Source organism: Triturus cristatus, chromosome 1_2 (genome assembly GCF_964204655.1).
Source record: "Triturus cristatus chromosome 1_2, aTriCri1.1, whole genome shotgun sequence".
In the NCBI taxonomy this organism is placed as follows: Eukaryota; Metazoa; Chordata; class Amphibia; order Caudata; family Salamandridae; genus Triturus; species Triturus cristatus.
The window spans coordinates 1,074,053,782-1,074,070,574 of NC_140580.1; the positions used below are offsets into that span (position 1 = coordinate 1,074,053,782).

A 16,793-nucleotide genomic window follows, 5' to 3' on the forward strand; every position below is an offset into this window, starting at 1 on the left:
AGAAACGCCTCCCCCAGACAAGGAGTCTAAGCTTTTAGAAGCCTCGGGCAAACGGGTCGCCGCGCAGGCGGCTAACCATTGGCGTATTGCCAATACCCAGGCCCTGTTAGCCAGGTATGATAGAGCGCATTATGACCAACTTGAGGACCTTATGCAGCATCTGCCTGAACCTTTTAAGTCCCAGGCCTCTGACCTCATCCAAGAAGGCAAATTAATATCTAATGCCTCCATTAAATGCGCCTTAGATGCAGCAGACACTGCTTCTAGAGCGGTCAATACTGGCGTCCTACTCAGACGACATGCCTGGCTCCGTATTTCCGGTTTTAAACCGGAGGTTCAAACCGCAATTCTTGCTCAACCTTTCAACCAAGAGCAGCTATTTGGCCCTGCAGTGGATACTGCATTAGAAAAAATGAAAAAGGATAATGAAACTGCCAAGTCTATGGGAGCACTGCAGTCTCAACAGAACCGGGGTTCCTTTCGTCGCTCCTTTTATAGAGGAGGCTCCAAAAACACATCAACTGAGACCACGTCCACCTTTAAAAATTCTGGACAAACATCCCCTAACAGAGGTTACTTCCGGGGAGGTTATAGGGGAAACAATAACAAAGGTCGAGGACGCGGCAATAACAACAACACCCGCACCTCACCAGCCACCAAACAGTGACTTGCCACCACTCCCCCCAGACCATTCCACTCCGGTCGGGGGACGACTCCAACAATTCCTGCCTGTCTGGACTTCCATCACCACAGACAGGTGGGTAAGACAAATTATCCAGTCTGGCTACTGCCTCGAACTCATACAATCCCCCCCAAACATACCGCCCAAACAACGTCCAATGTCCTCGCATCATCTCTCTCTCCTCAAACAAGAAGTTCAATCCCTGTTACAAAAACATGCGATAGAACCAGTTCCCCTTCAACATCAGGGAAAAGGGGTATATTCTCTATACTTCCTCATTCCCAAAAAGGACAAAACACTAAGGCCCATACTGGATCTCAGACTACTAAACCAGTATATACATTCGGATCATTTTCACATGACCACTCTCCAACAAGTCCTCCCACTTTTACAACAGGGAGACTTCCTCGCCACATTGGACCTCAAGGACGCATACTTTCACATCCCTATGCATCCCGCTCACAGAAAATATCTACGATTTGTGGTAGATGGGCAACACTATCAATTTACAGTTCTCCCATTCGGAGTAACAACAGCACCCAGAGTGTTCACCAAGTGCCTAGCAGTCGTGGCAGCGCATCTCAGAAGACAACAGATCCATGTCTTCCCCTATCTGGACGATTGGCTCATAAAAGCCAATACATACCAAAAATGCGTTCTCCACACTCATCGCACGATTCAAACTCTCCACGATTTGGGATTCACTATCAACTACCCCAAATCCCACCTACAACCTTCCCACTTACATCAGTATCTAGGAGCAACCATAGATACATCCAAAGCCATTGCCTATCCCAGCACAGCCAGGATAGCCAGTATACAAAATCTCATCTCTCAATTTCAAACTCATCCATCTCTTCCAGCAAGAGTGTTCATGCAGCTCCTAGGCATGATGGCGTCCTGCATCTCCATAGTCCCACACGCACGACTTCAAATGCGTCCCTTACAAGAATGCTTAGCACAACAGTGGAACCAAGCTCACGGACAACTTACCGATCTGGTGTTGGTGGACAGTCGCTCACTTCGATCACTGAAATGGTGGAACACCATCAACCTGTCCAAAGGGAGACCGTTCTTAGAGCCTCTTCCACAAGTTGTGCTAACTACAGACGCATCTCTCACGGGGTGGGGAGCCCACCTCCTTCACCATACCACTCAGGGCAGATGGACCAGTCAACAGAAACTGCTCCACATCAACCACCTGGAACTCTTAGCAGTGTTCCTAGCACTAAAATCCTTTCAAATTCACCTAAAGAACAAAACTGTCCTCATACGCACAGACAACATGACGACAATGTATTATATACAGAAACAGGGAGGGACACACTCTCTCCAACTGTCCCAACTGGCACAGCAAATCTGGAGATGGGCAATTCCCCAAAACATCTACCTGTTAGCAGAACATCTCCCAGGGATCCACAACCAAGTGGCCGACCTCCTAAGTCGCCACACACAACAGATCCACGAATGGGAACTACACCCCAAGGTTCTACTCCCCTTCTTCCAGAAGTGGGGACAACCAGACATAGACCTGTTCGCCACTCCCGAAAACACAAAATGCCCAACCTTCGCCGCCAGGTTTCCACACCCACAGTCGAAGGGCAATGCCCTATGGATGAACTGGTCAGGCAGATTTGCGTACGCCTTTCCGCCTCTCCCACTAGTTCCATTTGTGGTACGCAAACTGAAACAACAGTCACTAACACTAATACTAGTGGCTCCCACTTGGGCACGTCAACCATGGTTCACCACACTTCTGGAACTATCTTTAGTTCCACATCAAAAGCTACGCCTCTCCCCGGATCTGTTAACCCAGAACCATGGAGAAATCAGACACCCAGATCCTCAAACACTGAACCTAGCGATCTGGCTCCTGAGGTCTTAGAGTTCGGTTACCTCAATCTCCCTCCAGACTGTATGAATATCATAAAAGAAGCCAGACGCCCTACTACTAGAGCGTGTTATGCCGCTAAATGGAAACGATTTGCCATCTACTGCGCTAATAATGACATACATCCATTGGATGCTTCCATCCAAAACATCATTTGCTATCTACTACACTTGCAAAGATGCAATCTAGCGTATTCCTCTATACGATTACACCTAGCAGCCTTGGCAGCCTACTTGCAAAATAGGCAACACCTGTCCCTTTTTAAGGTACCAGCCATCAAAGCGTTTATGGAAGGTCTCAAAAGGATTCTTCCCCCAAGATTGCCACCTGCCCCAGTGTGGAATCTCAATGTGGTCCTAACAAGACTCATGGGCCCCCCATTTGAACCTATGCACAAATGTGAATTGCAATTCCTAACATGGAAGGTAGCCTTCCTTATCGCAATCACTTCCCTGCGCAGAGTAAGTGAAATACAAGCCCTTACACTTGAAGAACCTTTCTTACAACTACACCGTAACAAAGTGGTTCTTAGGACAAACCCTAAATTTCTTCCAAAAGTGATTTCCCCTTTCCACCTTAACCAATCAGTAGAATTACCGGTCTTTTTCCCAAATCCAGACTCGGTAGCTGAAAGGGCCCTACATACCTTAGATGTTAAAAGAGCATTGCTTTATTACATCGACAGAACAAAACCTTTTCGAAAGACAAAACAACTCTTTGTTGCTTTCGCGCCACCACACAAAGGCAACCCAATCTCCAAATCAGGGATAGCCAGGTGGATAGTTAAATGCATCCAAATATGCTACCTCAAGGCTAAACGTACACTCACAGTTCCCCCTAGGGCGCACTCCACGCGTAAAATAGGGGCTTCTATGGCCTTCTTAGGCAATATTCCCTTAGAAGACATTTGCAAGGCAGCCACATGGTCTACCACGCATACCTTCACTAAACACTATTGTGTTGACGTGCAGGCCAAACAACAGGCCTCCGTGGGCCAGGCTGTCCTAAAAACTTTATTTCAAACTGCTGCAACGGATACAGGCGACCACCGCTAAGGGGAGCACTGCTGTATAATCTATCCTCAGTGTGTGATCTGCAGCTCATATGCCTCGAACGGAATATGCTACTTACCAGTATGCATCTGTTCTTGGCATGTAGAGCTGCAGAGTCACACACGCCCGCCCGCCTCCCCGGGACCTGTATCTGTTCCAGCATCCGTCTTACTTAGACATTACACATGGACATCCTTTCTTTCTTTTCTATATACTCCATCTTTTCCCAACATGGCGAAAAACAATCTGCCGATGGAGTGGATGCCCATGCGCACTGTTGTCCAGGGGAGGAGTCACCAACCTCGTGACCAAAGGCTTCTCCGAAGACAACAACCTGCAATCATCCGAGCCCAACACCAGATGGCGATCTTATCCTCAGTGTGTGACTCTGCAGCTCTACATGCCAAGAACAGATGCATACTGGTAAGTAGCATATTCCTTTTGGGATGTGTGCTGATGTCTGCACAGCGCCTTAGTGTTTAACATGTGAGATGAGGTCGCTGTCTGTATGAACAGGCCATTATTTTGGTTGAGGCCCATTAGTTTGTTTTAGGGAAAAGACAGATCTTTATTTTTATAATCCTTGGTAATTTCACAAGTTAAGCCAGAGCTTCAAATTCTGTGTAGCATACCTGGATAATCTGCATAATTTCACGCCACACTTAACTTCATACTTCCATTCCACATAACTCAACAAACAGCATTCAACGCCACATCCAATGCACACCAGATTTCCACATACTACGAAATTCAAGAGCACAACCCAAGTAAACACTACATATTAAAATACCATTCCACAGTTATATTCCACGACAGACCCACTTAGCGTAATTGCTATCCACTTTCTACCTCTTACAATGCCACAATTCCACTACACAAATCCCCACAATTCCATAACTGACCATTCCAATCCACAACCTACATTTACTCCACAACACATGGGTAAAAGACACCGTCACTTACTACGCCGATAGCTCCAAAACTGGATAACACTCGACAGGTCTTTGACAGTACTTGTCGGACATGGTTGCCACCGCCTATAAGAGCAACCTTTTCTTGCGGTGAAAGGGGAGTCGTGGGTTGGTGTGCGTTTTATTGCAGCCCTTCCTTTGAAATCACATTGGCTGTTTTACGGTTAAACAGAAGGAACTGCTTTCTTTCTATTCGAATGAGGAAGGGAAGTTTAGTCCATGAGAATGTCCTGTGAATCGTGGCTGGGCGTTTACGAACGAGGCTTTAAACAGCTGCTGGCATTACTGTGCTTATTAACACTTCATAGTATTGCATAGGCCGCGGAATGAGTCTCCAACCCGTCAATGTTCACTCCATGACCCTCGTGTTCCAATCTGTATATTCTGACTTTTAATGGATTCCGGGGTGTTGTCACCTCCCATAGCGTGAGTGCACTTTAAAGCCCATCTCACCGCAGAGGTTGAATGAGGCATCTTTTTCTGCCACGATAGAATTTCAGCGCAGATCCCATCGCGCTGGGTGTTGCTTCTCGTTCAACTTGTACTTTGTGGGACCATTTGTAAATGGGTTTCTACTTGTTCCGCGTGACTTGATTGCGATTGAAATGCTCTTCCGCTTAATGGTGCTTTGCTGTGTCTCTTACATGCTCCTTTGTTTGTGCAGATGCGACCAGAAGCCCCGCTGGCCTTGGATACCTGAAGGGACCTTCGTGGTGAGTAGATTGTGTTTCTTGCAGTGTCCCGCTCCTAAAGGCGTTGCAGACGCAGCTGCAGTGCTGTGTATGTGTCAGTAGGTGGCGCAGAGAGACTGGCTGTGTCTACGCTCGGTGCTCCAAACCATGAGCACTCAGAATGATTAGCAGCCAAACACTCGTTTTCTAGAGCAATGGTTCTCTTGTAGTTACACTGAAGCTTCGTTGTATGCACTTGTAACAGTGAGCCAGCCAGGAGCTATAATTTACAGCTTTAAAGTCTGCTCTGAAGTCCTGTTTGTTTAGATCTGAATTGGACTCCCAGTGATGCTAAAGCCACTAATTCGGCGAGACCCCCGGTGTAGTTTCTGCTTGGACAGTACCTCGAGCCCCATGCTGTAGGTGAATCTGGTCTGAGGATGGCTCTAGATCACATAACCAAGAATGACTTGTCATTTATGGTGGTCAATGATGGCTTGCTGTTGGCAACTTCTGGAGCTAGAAGACTTAAGTGAGCTGGAGTGGGGCACTAACGCAGGCCTTGCCTGTGACTGAGTCACCTGCGCGGCCACGTCCTTCCTGATTTGGAAATGTGGCACCCATGATCTGTGCTGGGGACACCTGGAAATATGAGCCACCAGGGCAGTTGACAACTGGCAGAATGGATGCACTTACCATCCCTAAATAGTCTGCTAGTCGCCATCTTTCATATGCCAGACTAGCCGGTCTCCTCATGGCTTTGCAGTGCTGCAGTCATGTGCATTTTCTGGCTCACTGTTGCCTCCAGTGAGTTAAGCCAATCATGCCACCCCTATGGAGGGGTGGGGGCTTGTTTAATTTCTCATTGACCCGAGCTGTGAGTGGTTATTGGGGCACCCACTGTGTCCCACCTTTGAGTGCCGGTAATTACAGCCCCTGAGCCTAGGCTGTTGGTGGTAATGTCCAGGGGAAAAATGACTTAATAGAACCCTTGTGGGTAGTCTGCCAACTCTTCAATGCCAGGAATCTGTCCAACCCGAAAACTGGGGCCTCGGGCCGGGCATCTCGGACGTGTGCATCGCATGTGCAACAGGTGGACTAGTTAATGCTGCATGCATTCGTTTGAGCTCCTGCATACATGCGTCACAAAGGTTGTCCCTGTACCCATGTAGTTGTCGCTAGATCTTTTATCCATGCCCTTGAAGCTTTGTCTTCCTGTGTGCGGAAGTCTCCCTTGGTGATCGGAGGATGCCAAGAGTGTAGGTCAACGCCCAGCCCGGACTCTTGCTCTGCCCCACCAGACTCCAACTGAACAAGGCTTAGTTGGACTTTCCCCAACGGGAACATTGGGAGAGATGCTAAATATTGATGGCTTTGTCTGGGTGATGGGGTCGGATTTATATTTCAGGGCATGACCATTTATTTTGGCCCGTGTTCATGTTTGACGAGCGCAAGACTTGGTTCTGCACTGCTGTGTCCCTTCCCTCCATTTCAGACCTCTTGTGGGGGGGTTGGCGGTTTAAACCCCTTGTAGCTAAGCGATCGTGTACCCGTCATGCCTGTCTCCAGAGTAGCTTTGATCAGAGGGCCTTTGTGAAATCTAGCGCTGGAGCTCTTTAGCACTCTGTCCATTCTCTTGAAGCGCTGACTGCATGGTGTTGCGGTAGGAAATCGTGGCTCAGAGGGATGACAAGTGGACAATGATAGTTGCTCAGTAGACGCTCTTTATTGCATCCTCACTAGTTCAGTACAAACGTCGAATGCCTCTAACGGCCAAAACATAACTCACCCGACTCCCCGTCCCTTTGAAAGATGCCACACGCAACCCCGAGCGAAGCAGTCACGAGCCGTGATGGAAGATCACGCTCGCGATGGCCACGCTCCGGGCACCCAACAGTTGGGGTTCCTGATCTGCACGTGTTTGATGCCCTCGCATCCTGCGCCGAGCCTGCTCGTCCAGTCACTCTGAGGTCCTGTCGTGGGTTGGTCTGACCGCTGCATCTGCTGGAGCGGGGGGGGGGGGCAGCAGCGCTCCGCATCCAGTCTGTATCCAAGTGTCTGGCAGTGGTGGAGCAGTCGTATTTGTTAGGCAGCAGCACGTGCTGGCCCTGGGAGCTCTGCACGCGCCCCTCCACCACTGGTCGTGATACGCTCAATTCTGACTTTGTCCCACCCATGAGGCCTCTGGAGAGCCCGGAGGGGGCAGTTACTTGTGAAATGTATCCTGGCTCATTGTTTATCCCAGAATTAAACTTCTAAGAGCAGCGTACTGTTTGGCAAGAGTGTCACACGGTCCCTATTTCACTTTATTCTCCCTGATAAATAGGTCAGATCTCATTTATCATAGCTCAGTTTTTATCCTTTAAACCAGAGTACAGACAGCTACATTTTCTATGCAGCTTTTAGATGTGTTTTTTTTTTCCTTTCCAGCCTGTGGCAATGAAGACTAAAGTTTGGCGAGGCTGACTGGCATGAAGGTGAGCGTCATTCTCAAATTAACTCTGCTCCCAGAGGTGCTGTAGACCCGGCTGAAGTGCTGTGGGACAGTAGGGGGTGGACACTAATGTCTACACTGATCTACCACGACCGCTCCGATTGAACAGGCAAAAACATGCCATTTGTTATACTTGGAGCTGAATGTGTATCACATAACAGGTGGGTCCCATACAGTTGCAACTTCAGTGAGTAATTAACTTGAATAGAATGTGACCTCTTACCTGGACCCAATTGAAATACAATGCTGCCGAGTCTTTTTAGATGTGGACTCGTTTATTGGTGAAAATGTCGTCCTTGACAGTGTGCCATGAAGTCAGTTATTCTGTCTCGCCTGACCCAGCGCATGCGCTGGTAAACTTATTGAGAGGGCTCCAAAAAGTGCTAGCAGGCCAGCCTAGAGCTACAGTGCATGTGCACGGGCACGCGCGCCGCGCTTTAGCACGATTACTCACTTTCGCAGCCGAACGCCCGCTTGGCATAGCCAATAGGTCTTGCTTTTGGGACCTTATAAGTATTTAGTTATGCAACTGTTGCATGACTAAACACTTATAAGGTCCCAAAGGCGAGACCTATTGGCTATTCCAATGCTTGTTTAGGTTGAGCCTAAGCGGCTTGTGCTTTCTCTTCAAGGCATATTGTATACACTTTGTGGGTTTACATCCCGCCCTTTGCCTTTATATATTTCTTCGGTTGTCCTTTAAGAAACTTGGTGGTTAAACGTTATGTCCCTCCTTTTTGTGCTTTGTTCCCTCCCACAGAGCAACACCGATCTACTGCTATCTTTCCACTGTGTGGCTTATTGTTTGTCTTGGACTATCTTTTCTTCCCTGCTTGTGTTTGCACAAGCTTAAGTTTTGTTTGGTTCCTGATGCTTATGTAGCATTTGAGCAGGGTTTCCTGTCTTAAGTGGCAGCTCAGTCATTGTGCTTTTCCTTTATTTAAATAATTACGTCAGAAAATGGGGAAAATATCGTGTGCGCTGTCAAGATTCCCCCCTCCTCCCTCCCGGCTATACTTGCTCCGATCCCTCCCCAATCACTGTTTAAACCCCCTTTGGCCTGTGACCATGCATTCATTGCAGGTCAGTGTTTCTGAGCAGCCGTTACTGTCCTGTAGAGTTCAGCCCATTGTGGCACCCCATACATTAACCTCTACACTTTTCTTACTTCTGAGCGCGAAGGGCACCAAGGCAGTGTTCAATCCGATCTTAATCCTTTACTGTAACTGGTTAGTGATGTTGTTCCCTATAGAACGGGGTGTGTTGATGACCAGATAATACACAATTGATATGTATGCTGAATGCCCCTTCTTAAAAGCACTTGCTGGGCCTCTTGTGGCTCAGTGAGTTGTCGTTGAAGGGCAAAGCAACAACGTGGCGTTGGGTGAGGTGGCGGCTGTGTGCGGTTCACCTCAATCCGCTGCGTGACATTTCATTGCGCCCAAGCCTTGCAAGAGTGGGGGTGATGGCATGCATGTTTTATTCTGAAGTCTGAAGGCAGTTGTGCTGTCGGTCTTGCATGGGGCTAGCAGTCATTTTAATGTAAAATAGCCGCTGTGACCAAGCTTTTTTCTTTTCTTCAGGACATGGTGGTTCATTGGGTGCAACATTTTTGAATCTCACTTTGGCTCCCAGTGGGATTCATGATCAACTGTGGAGATAAAGGTAAGTCCCAGTGGATTACAAGAAGCACCTGTAGAAGCGTTTAGAGTCAGTAATTCCGAAAACGTGAGTTTATTCTGTGCAGAATATTTCGTGCTCTAATTTTAGAGTGCTGATGCCCGGACTAACACCGCTTGGGTTTTGTGCTCATTCAGTACATACGCGCTGCTGCTACATGTTTCATGCACCTTTTAAAAGCCATGCTGGTGGTAGGCACGAGTAACTTGAGAATCATGGCTGGGCATTTACAAACTAGGCTTTAAACAGCTGCTGGCATTACTGTGCTGATTAACACTTCATAGTATTTCATAGGCCGCGGAATGAGTCTCCAACCCGTCAATTTTCACTCCATGACCCTGGTGTTCCAAGCTGTATATTCTATGACTTTTAATGAATTCCGGGGTGTTGTCACCTCCCATAGCGTGAGTGCACTTTAAAGCCCATCTCACTGCAGAGGTTGAATGATGCATCTTTTTCTTTTCCTTCCACGATAGAATTTCAGCGCAGATCCCATCGCGCTGGGTGTTGCTTCTCGTTCAACTTGTACTTTGTGGGACCATTTTTAAATGGGCTTTTACTTGTTCCGCGTGATTTGATTGCGATTGAAATGCTCTTCCGCTGAATGGCGCTTTGCTGTGTCTCTTACACGTTCCTTTGTTTGTGCAGATGCGACCTGAAGCCCTGCTGGCCTTGGATACCTGAAGGGACCTTCATGGTGAGTAGACTGTGGTTCTGGCAGTGTCCCGCTCCTAAAGGCGTTGCAGACGCAGCTGCAGTGCTGTGTATGTGTCAGTAGGTGGCGCAGAGAGACTGGCTGTGTCTACGCTCGGTGCTCCAAACCATGAGCACTCAGAATGATTAGCAGCCAAACACTCGTTTTCTAGAGCAATGGTTCTCTTGTACAGTGACACAAGCTTCGTTTTATGCATTTGTAACAGTGAGCCAGTGCCTATAATTTACAGCTGTAAGGTCTGCTCAGAAGTCCTGTTTTTGTTTAGATCTGAATTTGACTCCCAGTGATGCTAAAGCCTCTGGTTCCTGGTCCTCCATTACAACCTGTGTTGGTTGAATGTGGGAATTCTCTCGCCCCTAAGTAGTCTGCTAGTCGCCATCTTTATATTCCTTTCTAGCCGGTCTCCTCATGGCTTGACAGTGCTGCACGGTCATGTGCATTTTCTGGCCTATGGTTTCCTCCAGTGAGTTCAGCAAATCATGCACACCCTCTGGAGGTGGAGACTTGTTTCCTTTCTCATTGACTTGAGCTGTGATTGGGGCACCCAGCGTGTCCCACCTTGGAGTGCCAGTAGTTACAGCCGCTGAGCCTAGGCTGTTGGTGGTAATGTCCAGGGAAAAATGACTTTAGAACCCTTGTGGGTAGTCTGCCAACTCTTCCATACCGGAAAGTTGTCCAAGCCCAAAAACTGGGCCTTGTGCCAGTAATCTCAGACGTATGCATGCAACAGGTGGACTAGTAAATGCTGCATGCATTCATTTGAGTGCCTGCATACATGCGTCACAAGTTGTCCCTGTACCCATGTAGTGGTCTCTAGATCGTTTGTCCATGCCCTTGAAGCTTTGTCTTCCTGTGTTCGAAAGTCTCCCTTGGCGATGGAAGGATGCCAAGAGTCTGTCAACTCCCTGCCCAGCCCTAACTGAACTCTTGCTCTGCCTCTACCAGACACTAACTGAACAAGGCTTAGTTGGACATTCCGAACAGTAACATTGGGAGAGATTCTAATTATAGATGGCTTTTTGTCTGGGTAATGGGGTCTGGGATTCATATTTCAGGGCATGACCACCTATTTTGGCCTGAGTGCAATTTTTGGCGAGAGTAAGACTGTTCTGCGCTTTTTCAACCTTTTTGGTACCAAGTGCTGTCACCCTTCTCTCCATTTCAGACCTCTTGTGGGAGTTTTGACGGTTTAAACCGCTTGTATCTGAGGGATCATGTACCAGTCATGCTTGTCTCCACAGAGTAGCTTTGATCAGAGGGGTTTCTACAGAGCCATGGGTTAGTTCCTCAAGGTTACATGCCATAAGCCTCGGTCCATAAGGTTGGCAGGTTTTCTGCCAAATATTAGATATTGGGGGTGGGGGTGTTGAACAAGGAAACATTCTGGTATGCAATGTCCTGGTTTCCCAAACTTGACATCTGACATTGCTGTCTCATTGGCTCCAGGGTCATACGCTTGCTGGGTCTGTATGCTTCTGGAAGACTGCGGCAAGGTGGTGGGTACTGTTTTGATGAATATGTAAAACATACCAGGGGTGAGGTTGGCCCAGTAATTTGAAATGTGTTTTTTGTTTTTTTAGTTTTGTGGCATGTATGTTGGAAAATGGTTGTAGAGCAGTCCTATTTAGCAACTTCTTGGGGTTCTCTTCGTGTCTTGACAATCGTTACGAAACTGTGTAATACTACTTGCATATGCTTCAGAAACACTAACTCTATTTATTTTTCTTTCAGTTGGAGTTCTGCTGCAGTATAATCCAGAACTGTGAAGATCTACATTTTGTGGCCATTGCTACATTTTGTTAACTGGCATTAACTTGCAAAAACTGCTAATAAAACATTTTAGTGATGTGGCATTTTTGTGTTTCTGAATGTACAGTGCCCCACTGAACTGTAGTTTTGGTTTCTAGTATTATGTAATGTTGCACTATGCAAATTCTCAAAACGGGCTTCTGTATTGTCATTATCCAGCCACAATTGGCACGTGTAACTCGTGTGGTTTCTGCTGCTTTGTCAAGCTTTAGGATTGACTGGTTTCACAAACTTCTTCTGCTTTTAAGCGAAGTGATGTTGGGCAGCGCGTAGTTCTTTAGTATGCAGTAGGAGTGCAAGGAGTTGGGCCCAGATTTATCATGGGATTGCATTGGCCTTTCATCACGCAAGGGCAGTGCAATCCTTCAGACCAAAGTCTCTTTGTGTGACTTGGCAAATTTGTAGTAAAACAAGGCAGTGCAAGTCACTGCGCCCCCCCCCCCCCCTTAACTCAGCGCTTGAAAGGGGTTACATGTGTTTGCAGCTTCAATCTTCTGGATTCACTATGCTGTGCATTATTCCGCCATCTAGTGCTTGGGTCTGGAATGGTAGTTTTTTTTGTGGCCCAGGTGGGTGTCGACATACCACCATTTGGTGCCTCTTCATGATGACTTGCTCTCACCTTTGGTCGCCATCTTCAGATTCTTTTTTTTCCTGCCGTTTGGTCTGGATCGACAGTGAAGGAGCTCCAGTACTATAGAGAAGAATCCACAGAAAACAGCAGGAAAACGACAAATCTCAACATACTGTACTACAAGTCAAGGAACTGGGACAATGAAAAAGGAGAAACACCAGGAACTTTGACGTTCTACGGAGAATGCGCACAGGGGGTTTCCTGGGCACCCTTTAAATTCTTCTACAACTGCCACCACGTATGCGCAGGGACCAACACCCAGTTTGCAATCTCTGCCTGTTGCTTGACCATCGCAGTGAGGACTGCAACGCCTGCACGGCATTCACACTGAAGACTCTGAGTAAGAGTCAAAGAAGGGCAAATACAGCAGGCAGGGGACAGTTCCATCGCTTTGAGTTGGGCCTCTACAGTTAAGACCTTGCCGAAGGACCAGATGACGCTGGTTTAGGTCGAAGAAAACATTGAAGGAGGGAAGTTGTCGCACACAAGGCACTCCACTGATGCTTGAAAGAGTGAGTCCAAAAGTCCTCCAAAGGAGCATTGCCGTGGAACACCAACTGCATCCATGGACAAACTGTTCTTTGACAAGGACTCCCAGACGGTGAAAAACCCAAGATAAGGCAAAGGCATCAGAAGTCACGAAAGGGACTTGGTCAAAAGGAAGGCTTTAAAGCGGCTACAACTTCAACGTCCAACCTCAGAGGCTGAAACTCTAGACGCTGACCAAGTGTCTGAGATGGAGAAAAGGCTTTAGGCCGAAATGGCAAGCATCTGGCAACGCAAGAGTGACTTCAATGAGGAGATGAGGCAGTTTACTATTCCACTGAAGTCTGAACGTGCGTCGGACCTTCAGCTCCCTGACTACACCAGAATCAGTCAAACAGGAGGAGGAAGACCTGTATTGTGGCAATGCCTAAGGTGAGGAAGACTAAAATTACGAGGGCTTGACATCCTCAGAGGTGCAAGACTTTCATTGGTAGGATCTCTATGCTAAATCCCCAGATGAGGGAGTAGAATCCTATCCAAGGCCTTTGCTGGTGGTTGACATAGGAATCTATAACCAAGTCATAAAGAAGGCTGCAGACTCGTATGGAGTGCAGCTAGAGGAGAAATCTCAGTCTTGCTTCCTGTTGGAGACAGAAGCCAGTTCCTACCCATGCTCCCAAGTGTGTTGGACCATGAGAAGGGGGCCTTCAAGGAACCTGCTATGTGCAAAGCAGTAATTCCAAGGACTGAAAAGAAAAGCAAGCACTCTGCTAAGGACCCTATGGCTATTAAGGGATTAGTACCAGCGGATTCCATCATCCATGGCTAGGAAAAACTACCCGCAATACAGAAACCTCAAGACAAGCAGGAGAATGGACCTAATGGGGAAGAAAGTGTAAAGGAGTGCGGCGTTCCAATGGCGCATCACCAATTCTAATGCACTCATAAAACAGGCACCCGTACCAGCAATGGGAGGAAGTTGGCGAACGCCTAAAACATCTGCCAGAGCAATACCAAAGAAGGGCAAGCCACCTGGTTGAAGAAAGAACATGGCTAACACATGTTTGAAGTTGACCCTGGATGCAGCTGATCCATCCAGCAGGTTAAATGATACTTTGGTTAACAGAGGAGGTATGCCTGGCTTTGAATTTCCGGTTTAACTTTGGTGCAAAACATCCTTAACATTCCCTTCAATGGGGAACAGCTTTTTGGTGCTCCAGTTGACAACCTCACTTGCCTCAAGAAAAATGAGACTGCTAGGTCTGAGGGGGGTGGGGAGCGCACTGCAGTTGAGAGAAATGAGGAGGAATACCTTCAAAACCAGCAAGTTGGTGGAGGCACCAACCTGTGGCACAGCACCAAACCTTCCAACGGGGTTATCAAGGTGGTAATCGGGGCCAACCGCAGGGACAGCAGCAAAACTGGCAGTACCAACCCATAGGTGAATCATTTCGAGGGTGCAGACTAGGAAATGCAGAGGGGGTCAACAACCCACATCCAAGTGACTTCACTGTAAGACCAATTCACACCTAGTCAACATCTCTAGTGGTGCAACAAAGGATAAGACCAGAACGAAACGACAACCTTGCAACCAATTTTGGATCTAAAGTTCTTTAACCAGTTCATAAACTCAGATTCAAAATGACATCTTCCAAGTAATACACCAGATACAGGAAGTGGATTACATGGCAACTAGTGACTTAAAAGACGCCTACTTGCACATCCCACATTAACAATCTCCAACATCTAAGATTTGTGCAACAAAACTAATTACAGTTCCGTGCTGGCATTTGGACTCCAGTCCACACTAACTGTTTTCACAAAATGCCTGGCAGCACACTCAAGGAGGCAAGGAATACATGTATCCCCATACCGCAACTGGCTGGTAGAAGCAAGCTTGTACAACCTATGCAAGTGGCACATGCAAGAGGTCATACAGACACTAGTCCAACTAGGGTTTTCAATTCATTGGAGAAAATCAATAGAACCATAACAGGTTAAGATATTCTTGGGGGCGGAGATCAACATGCAGGGCAAGGTGTTTCCGAGCACGTAAAGAACATTGGCAGTATTGAAGGAGACACGCCTTTGCCCATGGTCAGAGCTTGCCCCTTGTGGTAAACTGATGGTGTCATGCATACATTGGGTCCCAAATATTCACCTCCATGAGACCATTCCAAGAATGGATCCAAGGATGGCCACAGGGACTGGGAAGATCTAGTGGTTGTCATGCAAGCAGTACATCAAGAAATAGCGTTGTGGGACAAGAGAACCATGAACACAAGGGAAACCATTCACACCAACTCCTACAGTGACCATCCCCACATGCCTACCAGCTGGGGTGGGGAGCGCGTGCACAACCTCAGGGTAAGGGGATTGTGGTCCCAACCGGATGTGATAAAACACATCAACTACCTAGAGCTGAAAACAGTGTTCCAAGCCTTTCAGAAACAACTGTATGGAAACAGAGTTCTAATCCAAACCGACAATACAACCACCATGTTCTACATCAAACCAGGAGGAACACTATCTGTGACACTATCGGTGCTAGCACAGGCAATATGGAGATGGGCAATTCCAAGGCAAATGGACTTGCTTGCAATATCCAGAAAGGACAATGTGGAAGCAAACCGACTCGGCAGACTCACGTCAGCATCCCACAAATGGGGAATCCGTTAACAAGAAACCCAGAAGATATTCGACAAATGGGGAACTCCGCAAATGGGCCTATTTGCAAAACACAAATGCCAAAACTTTGCATCCAGATAACTGCCCCTAGGGAATGCACTATGGATAAACTGGTCAGGGCCATTTGCCTACACTTTCCCCCAATACCACTGCTACACAGGGTACTAAACAAATGCAGAATCGGCAACATGACGCTAATACTAATTTCACCTCAGTGGGACAGACTAACCTGGTTCTCACAGATCATAGAGATGGCACCAGCACCTGCACACAGGTTCCCCAAAAGAAAGTACCTTTTATATCCAACTTTGTTTTTATTTAGAAAAAGAGGTGGGCTCAAAGTACACAGCTGTGTGCCTACAACCATCTTGGCCGGCAGCGAACAATATCAAATTCCATTTTATAAAGGCCTTACAGCCTAACATATCGCATATTTTCCCCTTCCAATTCACTGCCTTCAGCGTGTCATACTCCGGAGGCCCACCACCCCACATCCCACCCAAAGCCGCGTGTATGCCCGAAGCGGGGGCGGATAAGGCAGGTGTACCTGGTGGTGCCCGGTAGTCTCCGACACGAATCCCGCAGCTGAGGGCAACCCTGTCGCTAAGCCGGGGCTGCAGCGTGCTGCGCGGGTACACAATGTGTGAGGGAGCTCGTGTGTGGCGGTGTAGCGCCCCGATGTAAGCGCGCAGGGTCGGAAGGGGTTGGATAGAGGCGCGTCGCGCCACCGCGTTGGGTTATCAAGGCCCTATTAACGCACTTAACCTCTACACGTCCTGAAAGCAGGACAAACTTAAGTAAACAGAAAGCGGGGGGGGGGAAGTGGCGGGGGGGACGGGGGAGGGCGGCGGGGGAGGGGGAAGCAAAACGGCAGTCCTCGCAGCGGTGTGGAGGGGGAGGCCCAGGTCTAAGGGACGCAGCATGTGGGGAAGCATGTCTGTATCGTGGTAGGGTCCGGCCCCGGCGAGCCCACCCGCAGCTAGGAACCCCCCAACGTCGAGGGTGTCAATGCCCCCGGCC

General features: G+C 48.0%; 1 long non-coding RNA gene and 2 other non-coding genes across 3 annotated transcripts in view; all 3 read left to right on the top strand.

Annotated features, from left to right (window-relative positions):
• The window catches only part of LOC146868678 (uncharacterized), a 36,172-nt gene extending 24,163 nt beyond the window's left edge, over positions 1-12,009 (top strand). The window contains exons 8-12 of the long non-coding RNA XR_014963197.1: positions 5,261-5,309; positions 7,698-7,744; positions 9,345-9,426; positions 10,090-10,138; positions 11,888-12,009. This is a non-coding gene — a long non-coding RNA (uncharacterized LOC146868678). The remainder of the gene's footprint in view (positions 1-5,260; positions 5,310-7,697; positions 7,745-9,344; positions 9,427-10,089; positions 10,139-11,887) is intronic.
• On the top strand, positions 5,337-5,468 carry LOC146868681 (small nucleolar RNA SNORA17). The gene has a single exon (XR_014968930.1). It is a non-coding gene; the product is annotated as a small nucleolar RNA SNORA17 (small nucleolar RNA).
• On the top strand, positions 10,166-10,297 carry LOC146868682 (small nucleolar RNA SNORA17). Its single transcript, XR_014968932.1, has one exon. It is a non-coding gene; the product is annotated as a small nucleolar RNA SNORA17 (small nucleolar RNA).
• Positions 12,010-16,793: the final 4,784 nt, after the last annotated feature.